Here is an 18,577-nt window from a genome sequence, read left to right on the forward strand (position 1 = left end):
GCGACCAATATTATCCATGATAAAGGTTTTGTTTTGGGTGGCGTAAATATCAATGCGTCGTGAAACCCGCACAAGTTATGCATATTCCCAGTTGTTTTCTCCAGTCGTGCATTCTCCCTCACGCACTTAGCCAGCTCGTTGTAGGCAACTTTTATTTTACACTCGAACTAATCTGGAGCTGTGCCCTCTACCAGAAGAAACTCGACTCCCAGAGACCACTCTCGGTTGATGGTGGTGAAGAAGCCAAGGCTGTCGGTCCCTTACGTAATTAATACTGCAACAAGGAGACACGTGAGTTGGTTGTCATTGGTGGTTATTGGCAGTGGAAGGCCGCGTGTCTTGCTGCCTCAGAGAGAAGAGAAAGGCGCTGGAATGCGACGAGAAAAAAAACTGACCTGCAACTTCAAACTCGCAAACGATTGTCACCAGCGGCCATCTTACGTGAGGGAAGCGTCGCCCGTTGTTAACGGGAAAGCCGGCGATGACGTCATCAACACGCGCGCCCCCCCTTCACCTCTCCGTCCCCCCCACGGCGTGAGGGGACATAGGGATTGGCAAAAGCGAGAAACTTTTCCCTGTGTAAGATGGCCGACAGCAACGCGTACACCGCGGCATCGCTCCCGACCCCCTACCGTCCCCCCACCCCTCACCGTTATCCTCCCCGCTACCGCTAGGGGCGCTGCACGAAAAACCGCGTGAGTTAAAATAAATAAATAAATAGGGCGCACCTCGGTCTGTGACATCACAGACCCCATGTTTTTGGGGGGTTGGGGGGGTCAGCTGACGTGCCCGGCCGGTGTCGGATTCTAACCGCGTCACATCCGGCGATGACGTCACATTCGTCACAGGATAAATACACGTGACGCTCACACGCGATGCTCACACTCGAGCTTGGCTTCTGTGGCAAGATGTTGCTCCTGCATGGAGTCAAGGCGTTCGTCATATTGACCTTGATTCACATTACCGGATTGGTCGATTATAAAGGAGACAGTGCCAACTACCCGACCCCGACTCCATTGTGCACAAAGCCCTACATAGACCCACTGCCATGCGTTGTGTCACGGCTGATGGGCATTGCGATAGTGATGATGGCTGTGATCCAGATATTCCTGTGGCGTCGTTGGAGCTGTAACCTATCCGACGCCGAGCGTTACAGCGCCATGCTGTGCGAGGACAACGTGAAGCTGCGTCAAAGAACAAGCACGGTGGAAGACGACAACGCCACCCTGAGGGTGAGGGAGGCGGCGACGCGTAAGGACAATGAGGCGTTGCGCCGAGAGATGCTGCTTCAAGAGAGGGCGATGGTGCTGCATCCACAGATGCTGCATGAGGAGAGCCGGCTCGTAGAGAAGGAGAATCAACGGCTGCGTCACGAGAACGAGAAGCTGATTCGTGCCGCAGCCGTCAACGTCAGCACCTCCACCAATGTCACGGACACTCCCAACGCCGCGAACGCCAACACCAACAACGCCATCACCACGACGCCAACACCGCCGCCACTAATGCCATTACCAAGACGAATAAACTTTCATTTTTATGGCTCAGAAACCTCTTTCATTCAACTATTTCATTTTAAAAGTTAAAAAGCCCAAATTAAAACATCACAAAGGCAAAAGACAAAGAACCCCCGCATAGCCTTCACAGACTGTTTGGAGAAGGGCTGTTAGCAAGCACGTATAACCTACACGACCGCACCTCACACAAAGACAAAGATCCCCCATTTTGCCTAAACAGACTGTAGGGGCAGGTGCTGTTAGCGAGCACCTATGAAGGCCGAAATGGTACACGAGTGGGTGGGTGGCCAGCACCACGCCCGACTGCCTTTGTCTCCCCAGTGGTGATGTTTACACCGCACCAGGTACTCATTTGAGGCTGAGTCGACCTAGGGGAGGCCCGGGACCGGTTCAGATGATCGTCACTGTTGGCCGTGAGCGGGAATTGAACCCGGGTCGCCAGGTTCATAGCGCAGCGCGCTAACAGCTACACTACCGCTCACACACACATGGACACACACATGGACACACACACACACGCAAGTGCCTGACTTACTAATGGGTTCTGTTCCTGAAGACCCTTCATAAGTCGAATGGTTCGTAAGTCGGGACGCGATAATTTACTGTATTTAAATGCACATACCTGTAAGTGTTATAAAATGTGTTATGGTTAAACAAAAAAGGGAAGCATTGTTTGGCAGAAAAATAACAATAATTGTACATTTGCCTGTAACACTGTAAAAAATATACTGTATGGGGAATACAACTCAAAATAAAGTTACGTGAAAATAAATTATTTCGATTTGTTTTCGTTACCTTGAGTCTAGTCACGTGGTAACACTGTGGTGGTATTGTGAGTAATGTATCACGTGGTAACACTGTGGGGGTATTTTGAGTAATGTATCACGTGGTAACACTGAGAGCCGCTTTAGGGGGTATTTGGCCTACTCTTTCACACGCTTTCCCCCACGATGTGCGACCTGCCGATCGATTAACCGCTCTAGTCGGCATGTAACAATCGCTTTTAATTCCTCGCCTAACACTCGCTCATTCGTATGACACACACGGCAACGCTCAAGTGTCCCAGCAGGCGAATGTGCTCACGTAAGGTGGAAAGCCAGGGAAGGGGGGAGGATGGGACAAGGGTGGCGACGGGTAGGCCCACGGTGGGACGCTCTGCTTCTGCTTGTGACCCTTCTTCCGTGCTCCGTGCCCACCCTTGGGTCTGCCTGGCATCTCGTAGTCGTCGGCGGAGGGGACACTCTCCTGCGGCGTCGGCGCACACACGGGAACGCACATCGGAGAGACGCTTTCGCACGATTCTGCATTCCTTAAATGACTACGGCTTAACCTCGTATAACGGACCATGCTCATGACGACAGCCCATTTATTACGAGCATAGCTGCAGTGGCGTTAATTCTCATGTCGATTCGCATACACACAGCGTCCGGGTTACCTTAACCACCCTACATATATAACGATCGTGCTCGCTGCCAAACATCCAATCATTGATGGGTTTTTCTTTTGTATTCTATGAATAATGTACACATGTACCTGCCTGTGTGTCATGTTTTAATTCAGCATTTGTTTAGGATGCCTGTTCAAATAAACCATTAGATATACACAGCGACACATTGACGCTGTCAGGTGTTTCCTCAAGGTCCAGTTTAAGTTTTTCATTCCAGGTTCGCTAGTGGTTCGTTCTAAAGAGGAAATATCTGTATTTACATAACATTACATATGGGCCTTGAAACGACGCACTGCATTGTTGGCACAGCATGTACTTCCACAATGACAGAGATCCCCCGCATAGCCTTTAACAGACTGTTGGGGCAAATGCTGTTTGAGAGCATCTATTAATGCCGGCACGGCACGCGATGGAGATGGTTGGCCAGCACAATGCTTGGCTGCCCTTGTTTCCTCAAATGTGGATATTTACACACAGCACCAGGTGACTATTTAAGGCTGAGACAACCTAGGGGAGGCACAGGAAAAGATTAGATATGAGCCACTGTTATTGGTCGAACTCAAGTCGCCGGGTTCGGGGCATAGTGCACTCAACCGCACCACCACTGTGCTTCCATTGGCACACGTAAAAGACAAAGATCTTCTTGAATTCTAAACCATTTGGCAGACGAGTCTGAAATCTGACTTAAAAATCGATCGAAATTGCCTTCATGAAACGGGTTTTCTTTATGTTTTAACTTCTCTTCAAATGCAATGCATTTGGTTCAACGCCGCTCCACAGCTTTAATTCCCCACGCAGAAAAAAATCTTCGTCTTGCCGATCAACCTACTCGTATTGTTACGCTGCAACAGAAGGGCACCTCCTCACCTCCACCCTCGGTAACACGGCTGAAAAAAACATCGGGCTGGGTCCACGTCCTGGCGAGAGCCACGTAGCTGCCAACGTTTAGGGGTTAGGATGCTTTTCTTCACAAATGCATCAAAAACTTCCTTTCCACCGCAATGAATGATTTATGCTATAATTTACAGCACTTCATGAAACCCTCTTGAAAGATGAAGGTCTCACCATGCCGTATTGGGTCATGGAGGGGGGGAGTTGTTTGACCATACATCGCCATTTTGGTTTGTGCAAGATGGTCAATGTGGTCCCAGGACTGGTCTTGAAAAGTTACAAGTTTAAGCCTTGGGGAGGGGGGGGGGGTCGGGTTTTTGCACCACTGGCTCAGAGTAAATGAACATTTGCCCCATTGCATGTTTTGAGCAGGAAAGGCAGCTCAACTCTCAACGAATCGATTAATCCGAATTCATCACAGCCCCGCCGCCCCGGCTCACCTTGCCGGCCCGGGACGCCGCGTCGGCGTCGCAGCTCGCGGCCGCGTCGCTCTCCCCGCCGGCGCGGGCGGCAGACTCCGCCGCTGGCGGCAGAAGATCGGCGAGCTTCAGCTCATCCTCGTTGCCGTAGCCCGTGAAGACCATGACGCACGTGCCGGCGCTGGCATCCACCGACTTGATCGTGGCGTCGTAGACCACGCCGTCCTCGGACCAGGCAGCCTGGCACAGGTCGCCCGGCCTCCAATGGCACGCGAGAGGTTGGCACAGAGACGGGCAACGATTCACCCCGTCTAGCCGACGCGTGCCACTGGAGCAAGCGCTGTTGGCACACCTACGAAGGACGGCATGGCGCAAGAAGGCGGCAATGCGGCCAGCACCACGCCTGGCTGCCTCGAGTCTCCACAAAGTAAACCGCTGTAGTCTGCGCTCCACCAACGGAAGAAAAGCAAAAGTACATTAACTCTCTCCTGAAGAGCTCCCGTGGCTGGAAGACCTCGACATTGGCATTTAGCTGAGGAAAATTGCCATCCGCAGGACTGTGTATGCTTACGTACGATTTGTGTTCCTTGTTCTCAGTGTCGTCGCAGCGGGGAACACACAAAGGCACCGTTTGGCTAACCATCAAACTTTTGGCTCGCACTTTCAGATGCGCTTCTGCGGCCATCTGGAACGCTCTTCCTTTCCGATATTGGAAAAGCCACTGGAGCTACGCACTTTTACATCTAGACTGAAAACTAATATCTTTAGAAGTGCTTTTTGTGATCAGATTATTGTACTTCCCCCGCACCTCTGACTAGCGCGGTTGGCTATGTACGGTGCGAAACGTCGTGAGAATTTTAGTGTTTTATTTTTATTATTTTATTATTTCCCTTCTACGTGACTTTACCGAAAGAACCAAGAATATGGTGCGAAAGTAGTTCAACATACATACATGAGAATCTTTATTTAGACTGGAGGAATTCGATGAGCTATGAAGCTCATTTTCACAGATGGTCCAGAATGGGGAGGTCAGCAAGGTACAACAGCAAACAATACAAATGAAATGATAGGAGTGAAAAATAAAGAAAATGGTTAGCAAGTCACTAAATATAAAAAAAGGAATTTATTAATTACGGGGATCCGATTTATCAAGCTTGGGCAAGGCAGCAAAAAACAACAAAACAGTCCCAGACCACACCGAGATAACACCACACAGTAGCAGTCTCTCAATAAAATGGCACATTAACACTGAGCTCGCATCTGGCTACAGCTCCAAATGGCTCACACGGTGGAGCCTAAACAGACTGAGAGTGGATTTCGGCAGAAGCAACTCTCTCACGAAATCATGGGGGGTTTCTACTGTTGTATATGCCCCCCTTTCCATCTTAATATTAACAAGTAATTTTTCAATACATATAGATACATATTTCTATTGTTTCTTTTAATTTTAATAATGAATAAAAACACCAAACCAGGCCTCAGCATGGCATGTGGAGGTCATATTTACCTTGACCCACTAACACGATTTTGACGTTCAGAGCCCTCCCAGGGTCAGAGGGAGCAGATAGAGAGCAGAGCGCAGCGGATTGCAAGGGGCTGACGTAAACACAAAGCCAGGGTCACTGGGAGGTTGCGTTAGCCTAGATCTAGTTAAGTCAAAAAAGCTAATTGGTTCTGCATTACTATCAAAGTAACTTAAAGTCGGAATTTAACGACAGGGTAGGCTAAAGTTATTGATCTTCACACCCACTTCAATTGAACCCTGCCACAAGCTACGTCAATGTAACCATCACCCGTCTATTAATTTAATATGAAATGTATTTCCATATTTTAATAATTTCTATACGACTTGACCCGAAACCTATAACAATCAGGTTTTCCTAAGTCAACATAAATGCTCTAGCCTCCACCCATACGCAAATAATAAGCAGGGTTAAAGTAAGAGTAGAGAGGAAAAGAAATGCAAGGGCACAGCAAAACTGCAACGTAAGCAAAGGGCGATGTTAAACCCAGGGTCGGAGAGAAAGGGAAATCCCGGCCGTCTTTGTATCCCTGCAGCGAGGGGTAGGAGTGTGTATACGCTTGGGGAAACACGAGTCAAACACCACAACGAGAAGCTGACTCAGACCTTGGATTGATACAGAATCATAACTGTGGAACTCTGATGAAATGAAATGTTAACTTAAAACTGTTTAACCATTTCTTTGTGCGTCGGTGAAAGTCGGAGGGAATATCGCCCCTCCCTCCAGGTTGTGCACCCAGACAGAGAGGCGCCTTCGAAAAAATTTATAACATTTGATTGTTTTACTTGTGGGTTTTATGGTAGGAGTATGACAACGGAATATACCGTGGGTGATGCACAAGGACACACACTGACACACGTACGGACACAGATACATACGGACAAATCCTGACACAGCAAAAATCGAAAGAAACCCCGCCTTGTGGGCAGGATCCAAGTGAAGGGATTTTTGGGCATAAAAGAGAGTATTGCTGAAAGATTATTCTACATTGAGTCCAGCTGCAGAGCGACCGACGCACCAAGCAAGAGCTTCTGCAAACCAGAGCAAGAGCACGTGCGACTTGAGTCATCCAGCAGTGGAGAAAAACCTGCTTTCAGCAAACCAGCAACGAGCACGTTCGAGTTCTCCACTCAGAGAGAGGGAGCGTGCCGATGCAGCTCATTCAACAGCGGAGAGAAACTGCTGTCAGCGAACCAGCACGAGCGTGATCGCGCAGCTCATCCAGCAGTGGAGAGAGGTGTCCACTGAGCAGAACTGAGAGCGATCAAGCAACTCTCCCCCGTGGACAGAGGCTGGCTGCTGCGTGGAGGAGGGCGGCGATACGTATGATGCACTCCCACACACCTCACCGCTCTAAAGGGAGCGAGGCTACTTCTCCTACAAGCGATGCCAACTTCAGCGTATGGCAACAAAAAAATAATTAATTCCAAACACTGACTATTCAAAACAATTCATATCACTCAAACATACACAGGTCCTTAACCAGAAGCGAACACTCAAGTCCGTGAACCATCTGGCTGTGGAAGCATCGATCGTGTGATAACAGTCCGTCATTTATAAGTATATTCATAATTTCCCTCTTTAATATTTTGTTTTGGACTGTACTTCTAATCGCATAAGTTACCAACCGATCCATCAATACGAATTAACCCTTGGCACCTTCGCCACAGAGCTACGCTCCTGGGGAGGAATCGTGCTAAACCGATTTTCTGATCATACAATCTTATTCACGAATTAATTAATTAATCTCCCGTGAGATAACACGTTCCGCCGCATACCCTCACACTAAGCCATTTCGGTAATCTTATAGTCTGTCCGGTGGATCTGTTGTTACATTTATGCCTTTGGAAATAATAACTGTTTGATTGTCTTTTTATATGAATACCGTTGCATGTTAATCAATCTCCTGTGATCATGTGCTGACCATTTCAAGCATAATGATCGTTCATATTATAATGTATAAGCTTTTGTGTAGCATAGCATTTGCATGTCCTGACTCTCTCTCTCACTAACAGCAATCGCTTTATGCGGGGTCCATGTGTTATCAAAGTGAAATCGTAAAGTCGTTGATGATACTGTCTTGAAACCGTGTGGATATCGTGTTGAAGTTCCAAGATTGAGAGTTCACATACATATTATAGTTAAGGTTTAATTAGAAAATAAATTGATTAATACAGAAGTGGTCGTGTGATTCTTTCCTGAAATTTTTGCATAAAACCTGTATCCTGCGATGAGATATGAACTCGGGAACCTAAATTATAAACACACCAATCCACACTCATTAAACTAAAGCGAACGATATGAACATGGGACCTAAAATATGATATGAACTCGGGAACCTAAACTATAAACACACCAATCCACACTCATTAAACTAAAGCGAACGATATGAACATGGGACCTAAAATATGAACACTCGGGGAGTGTTAAAGCGAGAATCATTGTATTATGCTGATCAATAATACGAAGTTAGACAACGAGGCCGAATTGACACTAGCGTAACTGCACACGATTGATTGCGTTATCCTGATTGATAACCCCACCTCGTCAACGAGGCGGGGCCTGATTATCATAAAGGCTATCATTAACACAACCACACCCACTCGTATAAATTAATACGATTGCCTCTCTAATTAGCATAGTTACATGCATAATTACACGAATTAGCATAATTTCGGATTAATTATGCAAATTTCGACTTTCATTTAATTTTAATTATTTTTCATCAATTTTCACACACCCACATATACAACACTACGCAAAAGAAGAAGTTGATTATGATAATATGGCTTTCCCCTTTCTGGCAATAAAACAGAAAGGGGAAAACCCTATTATCATAATTTAATACTGGCAAAGGAGGTCTCATGAAATAAGTTGCTTGTCAGAAGAAGCAAACCTCATGGACCTTAAATTTCGATTTAAAGCTTTCGTGACTGCAATGATTCATCTTCTTTGGTTCTTTCGGTAAAGTCACGTAGAATGAGAATAAAATAATAAATTGATAAAATAAAATAACACAATAATATTCTCACGACGTTTCGGCCACAACACAAGCGGCCTTCATCAGGTGAAGGGAGCGAGACTGTCTGGTAGGACAGCGCTGGAGTGAGAGAGCCACGTTCAGATCACGGCTTTTAAGCTGTGTGAGAGGAACAAAGAGCCTTGACGAAGGAATTAGCATTGTGTTATTTTATTTTATCAATTTATTATTTTATTCTCATGGACCTTCTCTCTGAGATTACCCTGCAACACTACAATGCCAAACACCAGAAGCGTTGGCCTGTGAAGAATATTGGTGAAAGACCAATATAGGTTGGACAGCAGACACGACAAATCGGACAACTATTAACATCACGCAGGTAATGGTCAAAGCTATAAATCACATTTGCAAATAAACGTGACAGCCACATCCAGAGCACCACTAATCTTCTACTTCAGGATATTTACCTTGTCGGAGGGCGACACGCTGCTCCTCTTGTGCCGTCTCCGTGTCTTCGCCCGCTTGTTCACGGACTTTGTCTCCCCGTAGGTCTTGGGGCTCTCGCAAGTGGCGGTGCCATTTTTGAGCGCTGTCTGAAAGAACACGGGCGGTTAGTTGAGGTTGGTTGGGTTTCGTGTGGCCACGGCCATATACACTGACGTAGTCACGGGCCGTAGGTAACCCACCCCTGCTCTAAGACGTGTAAGACCGGGTGTCTCGATCTGCTTCTGTACATACACGTACTACTTTTGAACGGCTCGTAGAGTGTTGCCAACTCAGTAATTTTGTTGCTCGATTTAGAGGCATTTTGGGGGGTTTACCAAGCGACCAAATTTGAGTGACTTTCTGGGATAATTTTGAGGATTTAGAAGCAATTCCCGCTCGTATGAATGTACGCATTCACATGACATTTAAAATGGCTCATCGACTCAAAAAAGCACGCTCTTAGAAATCCTACGTCACTTTGCTATGGCACAGTGTCGAGTGCCATTTATTATAACTAGTCTAGGCATAATGCAGCCTTATTGAGTTAGCAACAATGCTGTCAAACCACTGTGTGCCCATTTTCCCCATTCATATTTGTGGCTGACATGTTTCCAACCTGCGCATGCATCACTGTGCACGTTCTCCGCCGCCTGGTGAGGAAGTTCGTTTAGACAAAAACAGTCAAATGAACTTGAGCAAGGCGCTTACCATCGAATGATAACACAGTACTCGAAGGTGTGCGCATGTTGAATTTCTTTCGCATCGTACGTAGCCAATGATGCTAATCGGAGGTGTGGGGGAAGGAGAACAAAAATGTAGCCGTGAAGAAATAAGTTTTGTAACCACTGGTGGTGCACGTGACACACGAAGTGTGTTATATTGTCGGGCTTTCCCGGGTATCCCTTGCAACAGGTGTGTTGTGTCTCAAGGTGTAAATATAACCATGTACACGCACACAGAGATACGAAGTGCACAAGTACACACAGACAAGCGATACAAAGACAAAGACCCCCCCCTTATAGCCTTAACAGACTGTTGGGGCAAGTGCTGTTAGCGAGCACCTATGAAGGCCGGCATAGCACACGAGGGGGTGGGTGGCCAGCACCACGCCCGGCCGCCTTTGTCTCCACAGTGGTGATGTTTACACACCGCGCCTGGTCCTCATCTGTGGCTGAGTCAACCTAGGGGAGGCCCAGGACCGGTTGAGCTCACAGCCAGAGTCGGAGACACTCACCTTGAAGGACGTGACGGCTTTGTCATACGCCTTGATGAGCGCTGTGTCGTCCCAAATGTCAGAATCGTCACTCTACACAGGGCACACAACCACCACCATCAGCACCACCACCACGACCCTTTTGAGTCGACATCGACCGCACGCGGCACGCTCAGCACGCGGCACGCTCAGCACGTGCCACACGCTCAGCACGTGCCACACGCTCAGCACGCGGCACACGCTCAGCACGCGGCACGTGCTGAGCGTGCCGCGTGCGGCGTGCGGCGCGTGGCACGCTCAGCACGCGGCACACGCTCAGCACGCGGCACACGCCGCACGCTCAGCACGCGGCACGCTCAGCACGCGGCGAGACCCACGGCATTCCCCGACACCCGGAGCGCTGTGCGAGAGAAGTGACGTCCGTCCACTGCAGTACCAGGGCGCGGCGCATTGCGGCGCTTGTATTGACCATACTTCACCACGCTGGTACCAGAGCGGGTCTGTGAATGCGGGCGAGTGAAGGCTCGAGTTCCGTACAGTGCTGACATACACGCAATTTGCTAGTTAATTGAATGCAAGTACACCGTCGAAACTGATAGCAGGAGGAAATTATATACCGAGCCAGTGGTATAAAATCCTCATTTCGAGGGCGGCGAGCGGCGACTCGCATATGACCACCGCTGTTGATTCGCCACAAAGTAGTGCACTGTTGACTTCATTCACACCGCACTGTAGTGTCACTGTACAATGCACGTAAGCCCAACAGTGCACGCGCAGACAGCGCTGTACACGCGTACCGTGCGAACATAACGTCAACAACATAACGTCAATAACACAACATAACGTCAATAACACAACATAACGTCAATAACATAACGTCAATAACATAACGTCAACAACATAACTTCAATAACACAACATTACGTCAATAACACAACATAACGTCAATAACACAACATAACGTCAATAGCATAACAACATAACGTCAACATAACGTCAATGACACAACAACATAACGTCAATAACACAACAACATAACGTCAATAACATAACGTCAATAACATAACGTCAACAACATAACGTCAATAGCATAACGTCAATAACAACGTGTTCATTCTGCTTCGCGGTGCACAGCATACAGAAGAAGTGCATCCGACAGCCACGACTCTACTGACGCTACCCCCCACTCTCACCAACCCGCACTGAGCAGGCGAGGTGAAGTATGGTCAAGTTAATAAACCCCACGGGGTGTGCAGAGGCCCTCGTCCAGCAGTGGACGCGTGGAGCACAAAGAGGTGGGGGTATGGGAGAGGAGGAGGAGCGGGCGCGACTTGTCCATCACCTGCCCCTTCTGGTAGACGACGTCTCCCCGCGACACGGCCATGGACGATGGCGCGAGCGAGCGAGCGAGCCCGCAAAGAGGCCCCCCAGGAGCTTTGAAACCTCGCAGGAGAAGCGCGCGACTGATGGTGGTGGTTGTTGTTGGCGGCGGGGGTGGTGGTGAAGCCAAGCCGGCCGGTTCCCTTACGTAACGAACACAACAGCAGCAGCAGCAAGGAGACACGCTGCTTTAGCTGGGTGTTGTTTATCGGAGCTTATCGAAGGCCGCCTCTCTTGCTGCCTCCGAGTGAAGGGAGCGCGCGCCCCATGTGCGCCCTGAACACCGCAAACCTGCGACTCGCCGCCGGCGGCCATCTTACGCAAGGGAAGCGTCGCCCCCCGCAGTGAATGGGAAAGCCGGCGATGGGCGTCATCAACACGTCACCACTTCACCTCCCCACTCCCCACCCCCACGAAGAAACGGGACACGGGGATTGGGCCAAAGCGGGAAACTCTTCCCTGTGTAAGATGGCCGACAGGAACGCGTACACCGCGGCAGCGCTATGGACCCCGCCCCCTTCTCGCCGTCTCCCCCCCCGCCATTATCCTCCCCGCTACCGCTATAGGCGCTGCGCGAGACGCCGCGTGATAAAAATGTTTTATAATTAATTAGGGCGCAACCTCGGTCTGTGACGTAACAAACATAATTGTTGGGGGCGGTGTCAGTTGACGTCACTGGCAGGTATCGAATTTCTAAGCGTCACATCCTGTGCGTCACATCCGGCGATGACGTCGCAATCGTCACAGGCTAAATACACGTGACGCTCGCACGTGACGCTCACAACTCCAACTGGCTCCTCACTGGCAACACGCGTGGCCAAGATGGTGCTGCTGTATGGGGTCAAGACGTTTGTCATGTTGACCTTGATTCACATTACCGGATTGGTTGGTTATAAAGGAGACAGTGCCAACTACCCGACCCCGACTCCATTGGTCACACAGCCCAACATAGACCCCTTGCCATGCGTTGTGTCACAGCAGCTCATGGCCGTTGCGATAGTGATGATGGCTGTGATCGAGATATTCCTGTGGCGACGTTGGAGCTGTAACCTATCCAACACCGAGCGTTACAGCGCCATGCTGTGCGAGGAAAACATGAAGCTGTGTCAAAGAAGAAGCACGGTGGAAGACGACAACGCATTCCTCAGGTTCAGGGAGGCGGAGACGCGTAAAGACAATGAGGCGTTGCGTCTAGAGATACTGCTTCGGAAGAACGCAATGGTGCTGAATCCACAGATGCTGCGTGAAAAGAACTGGCTCGTAAAGAAGGAGAATCAACGGCTGCGTCACGAGAACGAGAAGCTGATTCGTGCCGCAGCCGCCCACGCCGCCACGGCCAACGTCACCGCCAATGCCGCCGACGCTCCCACCGCCGCGAACGCCGACGCCGATGACGCCACCACCGCCGCTATCACGACTAACGAGGAGACCTCCTTTGCTGCCACGGCCAACACCACATCGTCCACCAATGCCTCAGACGTTCCCACCGCCTCGAACGCCGACGCTGATGACGCTACCGCCTCCATCGCCGCCACTGACACCCCCACCGCCAACGTCACCAACAAGACCAAGAAGCTTAAATTTCGATGTCTCAGAAACTTCTTTCGTAAACGCTTCAATTTGACACGTTTAAGAGCCCGAATAAAAACATCACCCACATAGAGGCAAAAGACAAAGGACCCCCGTATAGCCTTAACAGACTGTTTGGATAATGGCTGTTAGCAAGGACGTATGACGTACACGACCACTCCTCACACACACATGGACGCACACACACGCACGTGCCTGACTTACTAATGGGTTCTGTTCCTGATGACCCTTCATAAGCCGCATGGTTTGTCAGTCGGGAAGCAATAATGTACTGTATTTAAATGCACATATCCGTCGGTGTCATAAAATGTGTTATGGTTAAACAAAAAAAGGGAAGCACTGTTAAGCTTATAAATAAGAATTATTGTATATTTGCATGTAACACTCTAATAAATGTACTGTATGGTAAATACAACTTAAAATAAAGTAACATAAAAAGAAATTCGTTTTGTTTTCGTTACCTTGAGTCCTGATGCTGGCTTGGTTGTGTAGGAGAAATTAATTAAAAGAATTTTGATTTAAAGCTTTGGTGACTGCAGTAATTCATATTCTTAGCTCTTTCGGTAAAGTCACGTTGAAGGGAAACAATAAAATATATATAATAAAATTCTCACGACGTTTCGACTGCAACACAAACGGCAAGAAACATTTGAAAAAATGTTTTTTGCCGTTGGTTTTCACACCTGATGATGACTACTTGTGTTGCAGTCGAAACGTCGTGAGAATTTTATTGTTTATATATATTTTATTGTTATTGTTTCCCTTCAACGTGACTTTACCAAAAGAACCAAGAATATGAATTATTTCAGTCACGAAAGCTTTAAATAAAAATAAAGGTTTTGTTTTGGGTCGCGTAAATATCAATGCGTCGTGAAACCCGCACAAGTTGTGCATATTCCCAGTTGTTTTCTCCAGTCGTGCATCCTCCCTCACGCACTTAGCCAGCTCGTTGTAGGCAACTTTTATTTTACACTCGAATTAATCTGGAGCTGTGCCCTCTACCAGAAGAAACTCGACTCCCAGAGACCACTCTCGGTTGATGGTGGTGAAGAAGCCAAGGCTGTCGGTCCCTTACGTAATTAATACTGCAACAACAAGGAGACACGTGAGTTGGTTGTCATTGGTGGTTATTGGCAGTGGAAGGCCGCGTGTCTTGCTGCCTCAGACAGAAGAGAAAGGCGCTGGAATGCGACGAGAAAAAAACTGCCCTGCAACTTCAAACTCGCAAACGATTGTCACCAGCGGCCATCTTACGTGAGGGAAGCGTCGCCCGTTGTGGTGAACGGGAAATCCGGCGATGACGTCTACAACACGCCCCTCCACCTCCCCCCGTTTGCCCCCCCCCCACCGTTAACCTCCCCGCTACCGCTAGGGGCGCTGCGCGAGACGCCGCGCGAGGCAAATAAATAAATAATAAGGGCGCGGCTCTGTCTGTGACGTCATTCATCCGGTTTGGGGGCGGGGTCAGCGCGTCACATCCGGCGATGACGTCGCAATCGTCACAGGCTTAATACACACGTGACGCTCACACGCGAGTTTCACACCCGAACTGGCTTCGCCTTGGCAACACGTCGTGGCAAGATGCTGCTCCTGCATGTAGTCATACCGTTTGTCGCGTTGCTCTTGATTCACTTTTCCAGACTGGTTGACTACAAAGGAGGAGGCAGTGTCAACTACCCGACTCCATTGGTCACAAAGCCCAACATAGACCCCTTGCCATGCGTTGTGTCACAGCAGCTCATGGCCGTTGCGATAGTGATGATGGCTGTGATCCAGATATTCCTGTGGCGACGTTGGAGCTGTAACCTATCCAACACCCAGCGTTACAGCACCATGCTGTGCGAGGAAAACGTGAAGCTGCGTCAAAGAAGACGCACGGTGGAAGACGACAACGCATTCCTATGGTTCAGGGAGGCGGAGACGCGTAAAGACAATGAGGCGTTGCGTCTAGAGATACTGCTTCGGGATAACGCAATGGTGCTGAATCAACAGATGCTGTGTGAACAGAACTGGCTCGTAATGAAGGAGAATCAACGGCTGCGTCACGAGAACGAGAAGCTGATTCGTGCCGCAGCCGCCCACGCCGCCACGGCCAACGTCTCCGCCAATGCCGCCGACGCTCCCACCGCCGCGAACGCCGACGCCGATGACGCCCCCACCGCCGCTATCACGACTAACGAGGAGACCTCCTTTGCTGCCAGAGCCAACACCACATCGTCCACCAATGCCGCAGACGCTCCCACCGCCTCGAACGCCGACGCTGATGACGCTACCGCCTCCATCGCCGCCACTGACACCCCCACCGCCAACGTCACCAACAAGACCAAGAAGCTTAAATTTCGATGTCTCAGAAACTTCTTTCGTAAACGCTTCAATTTGACACGTTTAAGAGCCCGAATAAAAACATCACCCACATAGAGGCAAAAGACAAAGGACCCCCGTATAGCCTTAACAGACTGTTTGGATAATGGCTGTTAGCAAGGACGTATGACGTACACGACCACTCCTCACACACACATGGACGCACACACACGCACGTGCCTGACTTACTAATGGGTTCTGTTCCTGATGACCCTTCGTAAGCCGCATGGTTTGTCAGTCGGGAAGCAATAATGTACTGTATCTAAATGCACATATCCGCCGGTGTCATAAAATGTGTTATGGTTAAACAAAAAAAGGGAAGCACTGTTAAGCTTATAAATAAGAATTATTGTATATTTGCATGTAACACTCTAAAAAATGTACTGTATGGTAAATACAACTTAAAATAAAGTAACATAAAAAGAAATTCGTTTTGTTTTCGTTACCTTGAGTCCTGATGCTGGCTTGGTTGTGTAGGAGAAATTAATTAAAAGAATTTTGATTTAAAGCTTTGGTGACTGCAGTAATTCATATTCTTAGCTCTTTCGGTAAAGTCACGTTGAAGGGAAACAATAAAATATATATAATAAAATTCTCACGACGTTTCGACTGCAACACAAACGGCAAGAAACATTTGAAAAAATGTTTTTTGCCGTTGGTTTTCACACCTGATGATGACTACTTGTGTTGCAGTCGAAACGTCGTGAGAATTTTATTGTTTATATATATTTTATTGTTATTGTTTCCCTTCAACGTGACTTTACCAAAAGAACCAAGAATATGAATTACTGCAGTCACGAAAGCTTTAAATAAAAATAAAGGTTTTGTTTTGGGTCGCGTAAATATCAATGCGTCGTGAAACCCGCACAAGTTGTGCATATTCCCAGTTGTTTTCTCCAGTCGTGCATCCCCCCTCACGCACTTAGCCAGCTCGTTGTAGGCAACTTTTATTTTACACTCGAATTAATCTGGAGCTGTGCCCTCTACCAGAAGAAACTCGACTCCCAGAGACCACTCTCGGTTGATGGTGGTGAAGAAGCCAAGGCTGTCGGTCCCTTACGTAATTAATACTGCAACAACAAGGAGACACGTGAGTTGGTTGTCATTGGTGGTTATTGGCAGTGGAAGGCCGCGTGTCTTGCTGCCTCAGAGAGAAGAGAAAGGCGCTGGAATGCGACGAGAAAAAAACTGCCCTGCAACTTCAAACTCGCAAACGATTGTCACCAGCGGCCATCTTACGTGAGGGAAGCGTCGCCCGTTGTGGTGAACGGGAAATCCGTCGATGACGTCTTCAACACGCCCCTCCACCTCCCCCCGTTTGCCCCCCCCCCCCCACCGTTAACCTCCCCGCTACCGCTAGGGGCGCTGCGCGAGACGCCGCGCGAGGCAAATAAATAAATAATAAGGGCGCGGCTCGGTCTGTGACGTCATTCATCCGGTTTGGGGGCGGGGTCAGCACGTCACATCCGGCGATGACGTCGCAATCGTCACAGGCTTAATACACACGTGACGCTCACACGCGAGTTTCACACCCGAACTGGCTTCGCGTTGGCAACACGTCGTGGCAAGATGCTGCTCCTGCATGTAGTCATACCGTTTGTCGCGTTGCTCTTGATTCACTTTTCCAGACTGGTTGACTACAAAGGAGGAGGCAGTGTCAACTACCCGACTCCATTGGTCACAAAGCCCAACATAGACCCCTTGCCATGCGTTGTGTCACAGCAGCTCATGGCCGTTGCGATAGTGATGATGGCTGTGATCCAGATATTCCTGTGGCGACGTTGGAGCTGTAACCTATCCAACACCCAGCGTTACAGCACCATGCTGCGCGAGCAAAACGTGAAGCTGCGTCAAAGAAGACGCACGGTGGAAGACGACAACGCATTCCTTAGGTTCAGGGAGGCGGAGACGCGTAAAGACAATGAGGCGTTGCGTCTAGAGATACTGCTTCGGGATAACGCAATGGTGCTGAATCAACAGATGCTGTGTGAACAGAACTGGCTCGTAAAGAAGGAGAATCAACGGCTGCGTCACGAGAACGAGAAGCTGATTCGTGCCGCAGCCGCCCACGCCGCCACGGCCAACGTCTCCGCCAATGCCGCCGACGCTCCCACCGCCGCGAACGCCGACGCCGATGACGCCCCCACCGCCGCTATCACGACTAACGAGGAGACCTCCTTTGCTGCCACAGCCAACACCACATCGTCCACCAATGCCGCAGACGCTCCCACCGCCTCGAACGCCGACGCTGATGACGCTACCGCCTCCATCGCCGCCACTGACACCCCCACCGCCAACGTCACCAACAAGACCAAGAAGCTTAAATTTCGATGTCTCAGAAACTTCTTTCGTAAACGCTTCAATTTGACACGTTTAAGAGCCCGAATAAAAACATCACCCACATAGAGGCAAAAGACAAAGGACCCCCATATAGCCTTAACAGACTGTTTGGATAATGGCTGTTAGCAAGGACGTATGACGTACACGACCACTCCTCACACACACATGGACGCACACACACGCACGTGCCTGACTTACTAATGGGTTCTGTTCCTGAGGACCCTTCGTAAGTCGAATGGTTTGTCAGTCGGGAAGCAATAATGTACTGTATTTAAATGCACATATCCGTCGGTGTCATAAAATGTGTTATGGTTAAACAAAAAAAGGGAAGCACTGTTAAGCTTATAAATAAGAATTATTGTATATTTGCATGTAACACTCTAAAAAATGTACTGTATGGTAAATACAACTTAAAATAAAGTAACATAAAAAG

This window comes from Petromyzon marinus, chromosome 52, assembly GCF_048934315.1.
Source record: "Petromyzon marinus isolate PM22_M1 ecotype Great Lakes invasive population chromosome 52, UKy_Petmar_22M1.pri1.0, whole genome shotgun sequence".
In the NCBI taxonomy this organism is placed as follows: domain Eukaryota; kingdom Metazoa; phylum Chordata; class Hyperoartia; order Petromyzontiformes; family Petromyzontidae; genus Petromyzon; species Petromyzon marinus.